Raw genomic sequence first — 12,029 nt, forward strand, 5'->3', positions numbered from 1 at the left:
TAATTCTTGAAAATAAGTTCGAACATCAATTATGCCTATCCTCTTTCCACGTTTTGTCAACAATGGCTTTTTCATTTCTTCATATTGATGATTCCAGAATGCACTGGAGTTTGGTCGAAAATCGAATGTGCTCTAGAGTTTAGATTTTTTTTTTTGTGGTAATTTATTGCTTGGTTTTGTTTTACACGAGACAGAAAATGGACTGGAAATCTATATATTAATTGCATGTTTTACTCTAGAACACTTATGCATGACGCTGAAAATTGCCATACGAAATCAAAATCCACTTCTGAATTCCTTCTTCTTTTTTTTCCCTGTCCCATAAGCAACACAAAGACCGTATTTAATGTCTTGCAGATTTTTCAAGATTTTTTAGAGCAATTGACAAGTACATATATAGTAAGGAAATACTAGAAACATTTTAGAGTATATAAATGTCATTTCCATCTAGATATTTTTTTCCTTTGCCTTTTATTTTGTGTTAGTTCCACTACCAATTAAATAACGTCCAAATAAATTAACTTTACATTTTTCTTGTGTTTATGAAGTGTTCAGATGGAAGAAAAAAGCATTGATAGAACCATCCCTGAAAAGATTCTAACAGCAGTGCTCGATTCTGGATTAGTCGGAGGTAATATCATCATCGAAGAGCACTGATATATTCTCACAAAAATTAAAAACTGAAGTGTTTAGTTGAACAAGTCATTATGTCAATGACTAACCATTGCATTACTACCATCGATCAGCAAAAAAAAATTTCCCGTCAAGTCTAAACAATACCTTATTTAGCAGGGATGAGAAGAAGGAAAAGAGACGACAGAATCCTATAAATAGACAAAAGGCCTTTTTAAGCTAACTTCTGAATAACCACACCATGATTACCAATTGTTTCACAAAGATGAAGCATATCCACTTCCTCCAACATGATTAAAATCAGTAGTGCATCGGATGACTTTATTAGGAGTTTTGCTTTAGATTTAATGTATCATCATCTTTCCATATACAAAGTAAAAGACTAGGAAGTTTAAAGTAAAAGGAAACAAGCTAAAGCAAAAGAAACCAAATGATGGCACTAATCGTGGACAAGGCTGCACAATCTACTTAAAATACTTCGTGGACAGTTCAAGAAAAGTGTATATACTTATACAATACCGTATTGTATGCATGCTATTAGAGTATTATTTGAAAATTTATTTTAAAAAATTACCGTATCATTTTTTGTGATGTGGTATGTGTATAATTAAAAAAATAGTGTTAAAAGTATAAAAAGTAATTATAAAATATATTTATCATGCAAGTAAAATAATATTTTTAAAAAAAATTGTATCTAAAATGGGCATCGAACCAGAATTCAGCTTATTCTTTTACTTTTGTGTACATTTTCTGTTTTTGAAATTCCTTGACTTGAACCAAAACAAAACATTCTTAATTACGTCATCCTTAGAACCTTAAGCATTCTTAATTACTTTAAAGTCATAACTTGAATTAACACCTCATTGAACTACAATTTACCTACTAACCAAATTCGTAAAATCTTTAACAGTGAAATCAAATCTGTCTTTTCACTGCTAGATAAATCTTATTAACTTGAAATAAGCGTAATTGAAAGATTTGCAAGTCACTATTAGTAAAAAGCTCCACCATACTTAAGACATAAAATTTTACTCCAGTATCTAATCACTATCTAATCAGTAATAATAATATAAATGCTGGACAATTATTGTTGGACTTCTACAGCAAGTCTTTAATTGACTGCTAAGGCCGAGAAGCTCCATTAATTTACTGAGTTGGGAAGCTGGCTACGAACCTTTAGCGGTAGCTTTTTACCGTGGCATTGGATGCTTAATGTGTCACCAATTTTGATGCTTGTCATCATTAGCGAATTGGAAAGTGATGATCCATGATTGAGGACCCCTCCTACGTCTTACACGTGTCATTCATTACATGGTTCGGAACAGATTAAACATTGGATTTACCACAGCTTTCTCAAGGTTGTCAATATCAAACTCTGTTGTTCACTAGTCACATCAATTGCCAATCAATCCACTTTCTAATTTGTTCTTAGTTAATTAATCTCAGCCACTTCCTTAATTTATCCATTAGTCCACGTGGATTATTATTTGCAATTGATGAATCATTCATGACTACTATGAGTTTTTCTTGATCTGCATGGCATTCCATGTACACAATGAGCTCATAAAATCTTGAAAAATCTTTGATATGTTTTTTTTTTGTTGACAAGAATCAAATGCAAATACAAAATGCTTTCTTATTCAATATTAAAATGTCTACCACTATAAGAAAATAGCACAACTATATGTCATAATTGCCATGCCCGAATGGTTCTATAATCTCGAAATCTCCCATAGAATTTTCTTAGAACTAATTGCACAAAAAGAAGCTGTAAAATCTTGCTACACTTTCTCCGTCAAAATGTATAAGATGGAGTAATTCTTTGTACCACATGTCCCCTATCCACCCGAGACTCCATTTATGGCTAGCACTCAAGGCTCAATTTTCTGAACACATTTTTTAATTATCTTTTTGCATCATTAAAGAGTGCTGCAGTAATTTGTCTACAAAAAATCTTGAAAAATTGCGATCCAAACAACACACTGTTGCAATATTTCTCATATCATGTAAAACCCTTCTTCTCTCTCTCTTTTTTTTTCAATACAATTGCATCCTTTATTCTAAAACTACCTACTTCTCAACATTGTATCGCAGATTAGTCGGAGTAGAAAATTCATTTAGCCTTTTTGATTTTTCTAACATGTAATGGTCAAAGTTGAAAAGATTATCCTAACTAATGATTGCAACCATTACTGTAGCGAAGTTGTTAACAGCAAGCAATTGGTGCCGCCAATGAGAATCAGGTGAAAACCCTCATCATCATTAATTTTATCGATTGATCAAAAAAAGAAAAGAAAAAGAAAAAGGACGAAGAACCCTACTTTTATAAGTACTCAAAGAAGATTAGTGAAACATTAAAAAATAGCAACCCACGTTTGTCAATGCATGTAATGAAAAGTACAACCCCGTAAGCGGTAGGTCCCATCAGAGATAGCACGAGGGGCGTCGTAGCGGGTCCCACATGAACTTTCCGACAGACAATTGACAGCTGGCACTATTTCACACTCCTCCACTGTTTTCGTCGGTGGAAGTTAAAACAACCCAAAAATCCCAAATGGGAAAAGTTTTTATATCACGTGGGACCCGCGTGATAGATAGCCGTGTCTGAATATTGAGTACTTTTTTCCAATGCGAAATGTACGACGACAAACCTCTCACCGACAGAAACCATTGGATTCATCGAACGGTGACGAGGAGATCCACGTGTCAAGATCGGGGGCCTTTAAGACAGCTCAGTGACCTCAAGCAATGTTGGTCTGTCGCTTTCATGTGCTGTCAAGCAATTGCTACATTAGTTCTTGTCTGATTTAGAATTATTTGACGACGCTGTGAAAAATCTCTAGCAGGATTATTTTTGTTGTTTTTTTCCTTTTTTTAATTCTTTTGTTTTCCTAATTTTGATTTTTATTTTTTCAAAAAAAATTCCTTTTTCTAGCTTTGCGCTATGATTAGAACAATTGGGAATGGTGAGATGGTGACATGGAGGTCTACTAGCTCTTGTCTTGGTCTGTAATTTTTTATGAGTTCGAGAAAAAAAAAATCATATTTTGTACGAGAAAAATTCGAGGGGAAATGGTGGCGGGTAAATTTTTCTGGGACTTTATTCTGTGTTTGCCTTTTACTAAGTTTCTAGCAGTTCCTATCCTACGTATTTCCTGAAAAAGAAAGCCAAGAAAATAGTTCCTCTCTTCTGGATAGAAACATGTAGCAAGAAGAATTGCCTAAGCATGGGGCAGCCCAATTAGGTTATTAGTTCCATCTTGGTGAAAGCTCCAAGCGTTTTCATGGATAGAGGACCATTTTGACCATTTTGACAAGGGTCTGTGTCTGTCTAATGGGCGCCTTGAGTGGTCAGTAAAATATATTTTATGTATTATATTTTTTAAAATATAAAATTAATTAAACAAAATAAATAAATACAAAAAAATAGGTAAAATTAAATAGAAAAAAATATATAAATTCAACAGACGATAGTAATTGTTAGTATATGTATATACATAATAAATTAGTTGAATGTTAGATATGTTAATAAATACCCTATGGGTATCCATTAGGAAAACTTTTCTGGCAAAGTGCTTAAATTTTTTTTGACAAAGTGCTTAAAAATTCCTTTTCATCAAGTGCTGATGGATTAACTCAGGTAATTAATATAACCTTTTTCAAAAAAGATTTGTGTCAACAGGTTAAGATGTCGATAATGAAACTTGAAGTCACCAATTAGAATTCTGATTATTAATACTTTGGCCTTGTTTGGCAGACAAGTTTTTTGCCAAGTTTATCTGTCACAAGTTTTTTAAAAACTTTACCTACAATAACTTCAAAAAACTTCTCAAAGTTTTTAAACTATATATTTCAAAAAAAAATTTTAAAAATTTCTACAGTAAATTACAGTAAGATTTTAGACAAACACCCAATAGACTCACTTGCCAAACGGAGCTAAGTTAATCAAATTAAATATTACTAATAGTTTGTGCGTTAATTTGGTCTTACAATAATGTGTGGCTCGTTATATACTTAAACAATTATTGCTATCCATAATCGGAAGATAAGGCATCGCTAAAAATAGTCAAATATCAAATGAAACCGAGTCAATAAAATTCAAAGTGAAGCTATTACAATTAATTGCTGTTAAGTTTCTTGTTATGTCCCCCCATAACGTCAACAGTTATAAATCAAGTGATCTTTCTACTAAAGTTGGTGAGTTGTCAATTTGATAGTACCAAGATTAATTTGTAATTCCCCTTATTAATCCCTCCAAGATTAGCAAGTGGAAAAAGACAAAGCCATGGCTGGACACCTGCGCGGTAGTAGGAATCAACAACTCTCTATCTGTTTTCACCTTGTTTTTAACTCTTCTTCTGTTCTTCTCTTTTGGGTCAAGAGTTGCAAACTTTTCTAGTGTTTCAGTGAATAGAAGAAGTAATTAGTAAAGCAAAGGAATCATTATAAAAAGCTGAGTCAAATACTTTCCTCGGGACTGCTGACGCTCGACCAAGTTTCCTGTTACAATAATGCCACAGACACAGTAATTGGCAGTTTGATAATTGTTTATTAGTCTTGTTTATTTCCCTTTTTGTCCATTGAAATTCGACATAAATATAGAACTCGCTCGTATTTTGAAGTCTTTGTAAAAAAAATATATTGTAATGATTTAATGTATATAAAATAAAAAATGATTAAAAAAACATGTTCAAAAAAAGGTAAAAATTTTTTAACAACGTTTATGTCACTGATCTTTCATGGTTTAGAAATTTGGAAGTACCTAATGTTGAAACAAGCAAATGGTTCCACCTAGATTATTTAGAAATACTCATGCAACAAGTATATCGATGATTAATATTTTTTTTCTGCTTATAATAAACAGGTCATTATTTTTTTCGACTCGAAAGAGAGGGAGTGAGAAATATATATATATATATATATATATATATATATAATTTGATACTTTGTGTGTGAGACAGCCCACTTTCATTGTCATGATTGTCGTATTTATTTTCCTACAAGATGACAGAACAATAGAAATCATGGAATTATTTTCCTATGGTAGATGAAGGAGCCCCTCTGTGGACAGGGAGGAAGCCAAAAGATGACTAAAGAAAATTCTTCCTAGTCTAGGCCTTGGATTGCATGCTGCCGACACTCACTTGAACCATGCTTTCAAAGTGTTATCTTCAATAATAAAAAATCATTGACATTACCTTTTTCCCTTTTTCTTTTTCAAGTTTTTCTTCGTTTTAATTTTGTTCCTATATTATATGTCTGTATCACCGACACAATGGCATGAGTCAGGAAATTGCAGCCACAGCACAGCAATCATCTTTACGCAAAATCTCTCATCATTTATGAAAGGCAAATCATCCTTTTGATTTCTTGAATAGATAGTATGTGATTTGAAGTGAACTTATTTTATGTAGTCCCAATCATCTAGAATGTAATTGCTTTCTTGTTTAACCCAAAAAGAAAGAAGGAAAAAAGGAAGAAAAAAAAATGAAAGAGCAAATTGGCTAGTAAATCATGATTCATGTCCAAAACAATTAGTCCAAGTAGAGTGCCTAAGGTGGCCATGGAATATAACCAGGAATGTTACTTCCCAACCTTTTCCAGTTAATGCAAGAATCAGTAGACTACGGACCAATAATAATGGCTGCGTTTGGATTGAGTGTTTTTGCACCTGTTTTTGAAAAACTGTTTTTCACATTCCAAATGCTACAGTAATGTGTATTTCAAAAACAACTTAAAAAACACCATATCCAAACAATATATCAAAAACAACTCCAAATATATTTCAATTATGTATATTTAATTTGTATATTTTAATAAGTATATTTCAATTTGTATATTTTAATTATGTATTTTAATATGAATATTTCAATTATATTTTAATATATTTTAATATGTATATTTCAATTATGTATTTTAATATGTATATTTCAATTATGTATATTATATATATTATATTAATATAAATATATTTATTTCAATTATGTATAATATTATATATATTATATCAATTGAAATAAATATTATATATTTATATAAATACATTTATTTATATATAAATTTATAAATATATTTATTCAATTTTGTTTTATAATATATATTAATATATATTAATATGTATATTTCAATTATGTATATTATACATAAATTATATTAATAATAATGTATATTATATATATTATACATTTCTAATATTATATATTTATACATACATATTATAAATATTATATGTTATATAAATTATATATAATATAATATATAATATATTATACATTTATATAAATGTACATTTATACATAATATATAAATATTTATGTATATTTATAATATACATTTATATTATGTATAATATATAATATAATACATTTATACATTTATATTAATATACATAATATTAATTTTACATTTATACATAATATTAATACATGTATATATTTATATTAATTATATTAATACATTTCTACATAATATTAATATATATTTATAATTTATTAATTTATTAATTTATACATTTATATAATATTCATTTATAATTTGTACATTTTTAATAATATACACTTATACATTTAAATATACATTTATATTATGTATTATATATAATATAATACATTTATACATTTATATTAATATACATAATATTAATTTTACATTTATACATAATATCAATACATATATACATTTATATTAATTATATAAATACATTTCTACATAATATTAATATATATTTATAATATATTAATTTATACATTTATAATAATATACACTTATAATTTATAATATATTTATAATATTCATTTATAATTTATACATTTATAATAAATAATATACACTTATACATTTATAAATATATTTATATTATGTATTATATATAATATAATACATTTATATATTTTTATATGAATATATAAATATATGTATTTATAAATATCTATAAATGTATTATAAATGCATATTTGTATAAAAATATATAATTTATAATTTATAATTTATACATTTATCTAATATTCATTTATAATTTATTCATTTATAATAATATACATCTATACATTTGTAAATATAAATGTATTATAAATGCATAAATGTATATTTATATAAAAATATAAAAATTATAATATTCTAAAAATACTCAAAAATATGTTTCAAAAATACCTCTAAAAATAATCCAAAAAAATCTACAGTAAAAGTTTTTCATATAGTTTTTGAAAAACAACCCCAAAAACAACTAATCCAAACGGACTTGTTTTTCAGATTCAAAATGCTACAGTGATGTTTTTGAAAAACAAACCCAAAAACAGCTAATCCAAACGGAGCCAATGAAAGAAAGGAAGGGCTTTCTTTTGTGGAAGGTTTGATTGAGCACAATCCTTTGCTAAGTGGGAGAAGAGAAACTGAAAGAGGAAAAAAAAAATTTACATAAAAAGAGTAATGGTAATGGGCATGGCACTCATTACCCCAAAAAGTTCAAGCAAGAAGGACACATGACTTCTAATTTCTTAGGTAACAATTCATCATACAAACAAAACAACATCAAATCCTGGTAAAAAAGAAAAAGAAAAAAAGAGAGAGATCCAGCCAGCTGCCCTATTAAGGTCTCAAAGGGGGTGTTTCAATAGTTGGGAGCCACAGCAACATAAACATTCTTGCAAATTTCTATTAATGGTAACTGTTACGTAGCAATTACAGCCCATTTAAATTATTGTACCACTCATGTCTTATTTGGAAAGGAAAAATTGCTACGTTTTCCGTAAACATATTTTTCAATTATTTTACGTATATCAAATCTTTACAGTATTTTTTCTACAAAAAAATCCAAAAAAATGCAATCCAAACATGATTCTCCATGACCGTTATGATTAAACTAGGAGCAACTATTAGACATATATAGCAGTTGATCTAAAAGCAATAAAAAGATTCATGTGAACATATACAGACAATTATAGTTGAATAATGATTTTAAACTAGCGATGCATTTAAACCATGGCTTGAACTATGATCCAACCAAAAAATTTTCAGACACTGCACTATTTCAAGAAGGAAAAGGATTAGAAAAAAAGGAAAATCCATTGCATTTTCTTGCAAGCTTGTTCTCCAATGCCCAGGTGGAATTTTTACGATTCATGGTAAAAACAAAGAAAGAGTGGACGGAAGTACTACAAAATTATAATGGTATTCACGTGCATCAAAACATTGGAAAGGAGTAAACACCCCTGGCACTGAGTTTAGGGAATGATTTGTTCAATTCCCATAAGCTTTGTTTAATGGTAAAAATAAAAATTAACCCAAGTGCAAAAAAGGGTAGTCTAGTCTATAGGCCATATGCACTCGATTGATATAGTAATAGATTACAATAATAATTTTTGTTTGGTTGTGTTTTCCTTTTTGTGGAAGTTAAGGTTAATTCATAATGATGATATTTTATTAAGGCATGATGGTTCTCGGCAGTCGTAAGCGCTATGATTATTCTTGGTGCTTTGGTTTTAAGGGAAGGGTTAATTAAAGAAAAACATGAGCTGAATAAGAAAGATTAGTGCTTCCATGTTTTGATGTAGTTATTTTTTTTTCATCTTTCTTTTTTTTTTTAAGAAAAATTGAAATTATTTGAATTTTTATTTAACATTTCTGTAGTGTACGATACTACATCAAAACACGTGTTATTTCTACAATCCCAAGTGCCAAAAAGAAAAAGAAAAGAAAAGAGAGATTGTACTGTAAAGGAATGGCAAAGTGAGTTATTAAAGGCGATGGGGTTGGCAAAGTGAGGCCCAATCAATCATGCACGGAGGGCCCGTCGTCTGGGCTTGGTTGGTTAGCCACGGACTCGTCACCTCAAACAAAATTGTTCACAACTCACAAGCATGAGACACCTACGGGCCATGATGCTAGAAAATATCGTGATTTCGAGATTCTACCCTCCTTTTTTTAAAACATGCATAAGATTACGAGTAATCCACATTTATGGGAGTAATACAATCAATAAACTAATTGATGTATTCTTTTGGATACGTTCTTCCTTCTTTACCTTTTCAACCCAAGTTTAGCCAAAAAGGCATGGAAGGAACCATGACAAGTAAGGAAATTAGCCTAGGCGTTGAATGGTGGGAATTACAACTCAATAATATTATCAATAAACCAACAGATATTGAAGGAAGAAAGCACGCATGTGTACAATTTAGAAATAATTAAAATGAATTAATTTTATACAATATTTTTGTTTATTACATAAATCAAATTAATATAGATTTTTGACTAAAGAACTTTGGTTTATAATGTTATAGTAATTTGGTAGTTATGAATAGTTATAAATGCAAAATGTCATTAGGTCATGAAAGTAAAAATTACTTTTTAGTAAGGATGAAGTTGGAAGTTCCAAAAATGACCAAAATTATTTACACCAACCGTCACTCCTCTGGTTTTATATATTGTGTAGATATTTATCCTAAGTATTCCTACCAAATTTAATTAAAAAAAATCAGAAAATCTCATAATTAATTTCTTTGCTGCAACTATTTTTTTATTATTTATTTTTTTCCTAAAATATACACACCCATAGGATGCGCCTCACCCACTATTCATAAATAGTGCGATAGTTACTGCTGTTAGTGTTAAACTACTTAAAATTTACTTGAAAATGGTGTCCAATTCTCGGATGATAAACAGCTAAGTTTAGACTTTTGGTATCCACACTTGACTAAAAGGGGATTACTTTCAAGCTTATAGTGGAAAAAAACCACTCGAGAGAAAAGAATGAAAATAGTACGAAGAAAATTTCCATGCTAATCTTGACACAAACTATACAAAATGATGGGGCTCGGTCCAGGCCTTTGGGAGTGGACGGACACACTTGGGTCCGTTTGTTCCTCTTCACTAACAGTTGTTCTTTGAATTCTTACATAACACCAGAAAATAGGCAGCAGTGGCCACATATTGCTTGTACTTTGTTGTCTGCTAACTGCCAATGGGGGCAAAAACGGAGCTACCGTAATTTGCATGCCATGTAATTAGCACAGCCCGAAGCTCTGATAAGGTGTCCACATTATTTGAAGGCAAAAGACACAACTTTGAAATTGAAAACAAGAGACAGTTCATTTAGTTTTCTAAGTGTTGAACTGAAGAAACATGTGTTGATGGGGTAGGTCTTGTATTTTGTAGTATTCTGTCTATTCCGGTGGTGGAACCGAAGGCCTCTAGACAGACATGGAATGGGACAATTGGTAGAATTTATACTGGAAGTGGAAAGTATGCCAACAGAAGTAGGTACTGGATATGATGCTCTGTACTGAACGAGCAGGTAAAGTAACACAGCCACTAACTTGGAAATACGGGGAAAATTACCATTTCATTCATTTTAGGATAAATTACTCATAACTGCCCTGTACTTTTGCTTAATACCATATGATCCTTTTAGGGTTTCAAAATATTCACATAACTCTTCTATGATTTCATGTGAAGTGGTAAATGTATAGAAATGATCTTTTGGTTGCGCATGATTGATTGGGACGAGCTCCAAAAGTTTGCATGATGAAATTATAATATCCACTTAGTGTTTTGCAGTTTTGCATAAATATCCACTTAATCTCCTTGTAGTTTTGCATTTATTCACATAATTTCCCTACTGTTTTATGCAAAGTGATTAGACCCTTATTCAATTTTGTACTTAAGTAAGGCCGATATTGGCATTTCAACCAACGATGTTATTGAGATTATTTTTTTTTTTTTGTCAAATTTGCATTTTACATAAAATTGCAAGGGAGTTATGGGATTATTTTGAAAGCTTATGAGGATCGTCATATGAGGCATCATGCAAAAGTATAAAGTGGTTATGGGTAATTTACCCTACATTTTATAGTCTTGCCAAGACATGTTGAATGAGTTGGTAATAAGAGATCATTTTCTCACAGTAGAGTCTGTAAGTACTTTTTTAAGCGACTTATAGTGTCAAAGCATGTCTATTCATGGTGGTGATCAGGAACTAAGTCACTCAAACTTTTTATCACCAAAAAAAAAAATATTTTATAGTCTTGAAAAATGAAAGCTACATCCTCACAGAGTGTGAATTGAAATTTTTTTCCTTTGGGTTTAGCAACGTAAAGCAGAAAAATAGTAATTAATGGGCTAAGTTGAATAATGCGACACCCTTGTGCTATGCTAGCCCAAACAACTCATTTCTTCTAGCGTCAAGACTTTGTTAAATTTCAAGATTAAGAAAGCGTTTGGCATTTGATTGATTGGCATTTGATCAACCTGTTAGGCTAGAGTTGAAATTCTTCCGCTGGTAACTTGCACAAGACTTGAACGGGGTGACCCCTGGGTTCAAGCGCACAGTGCTATCAAAGCACCATGTATGTTTGCAATCTTGATGGGCTTGTTTATCCATCTGTTTTAGAAGAATTTCACAA

Source organism: Coffea eugenioides, chromosome 10 (assembly GCF_003713205.1).
Source record: "Coffea eugenioides isolate CCC68of chromosome 10, Ceug_1.0, whole genome shotgun sequence".
Classification (NCBI taxonomy): Eukaryota; Viridiplantae; Streptophyta; class Magnoliopsida; order Gentianales; family Rubiaceae; genus Coffea; species Coffea eugenioides.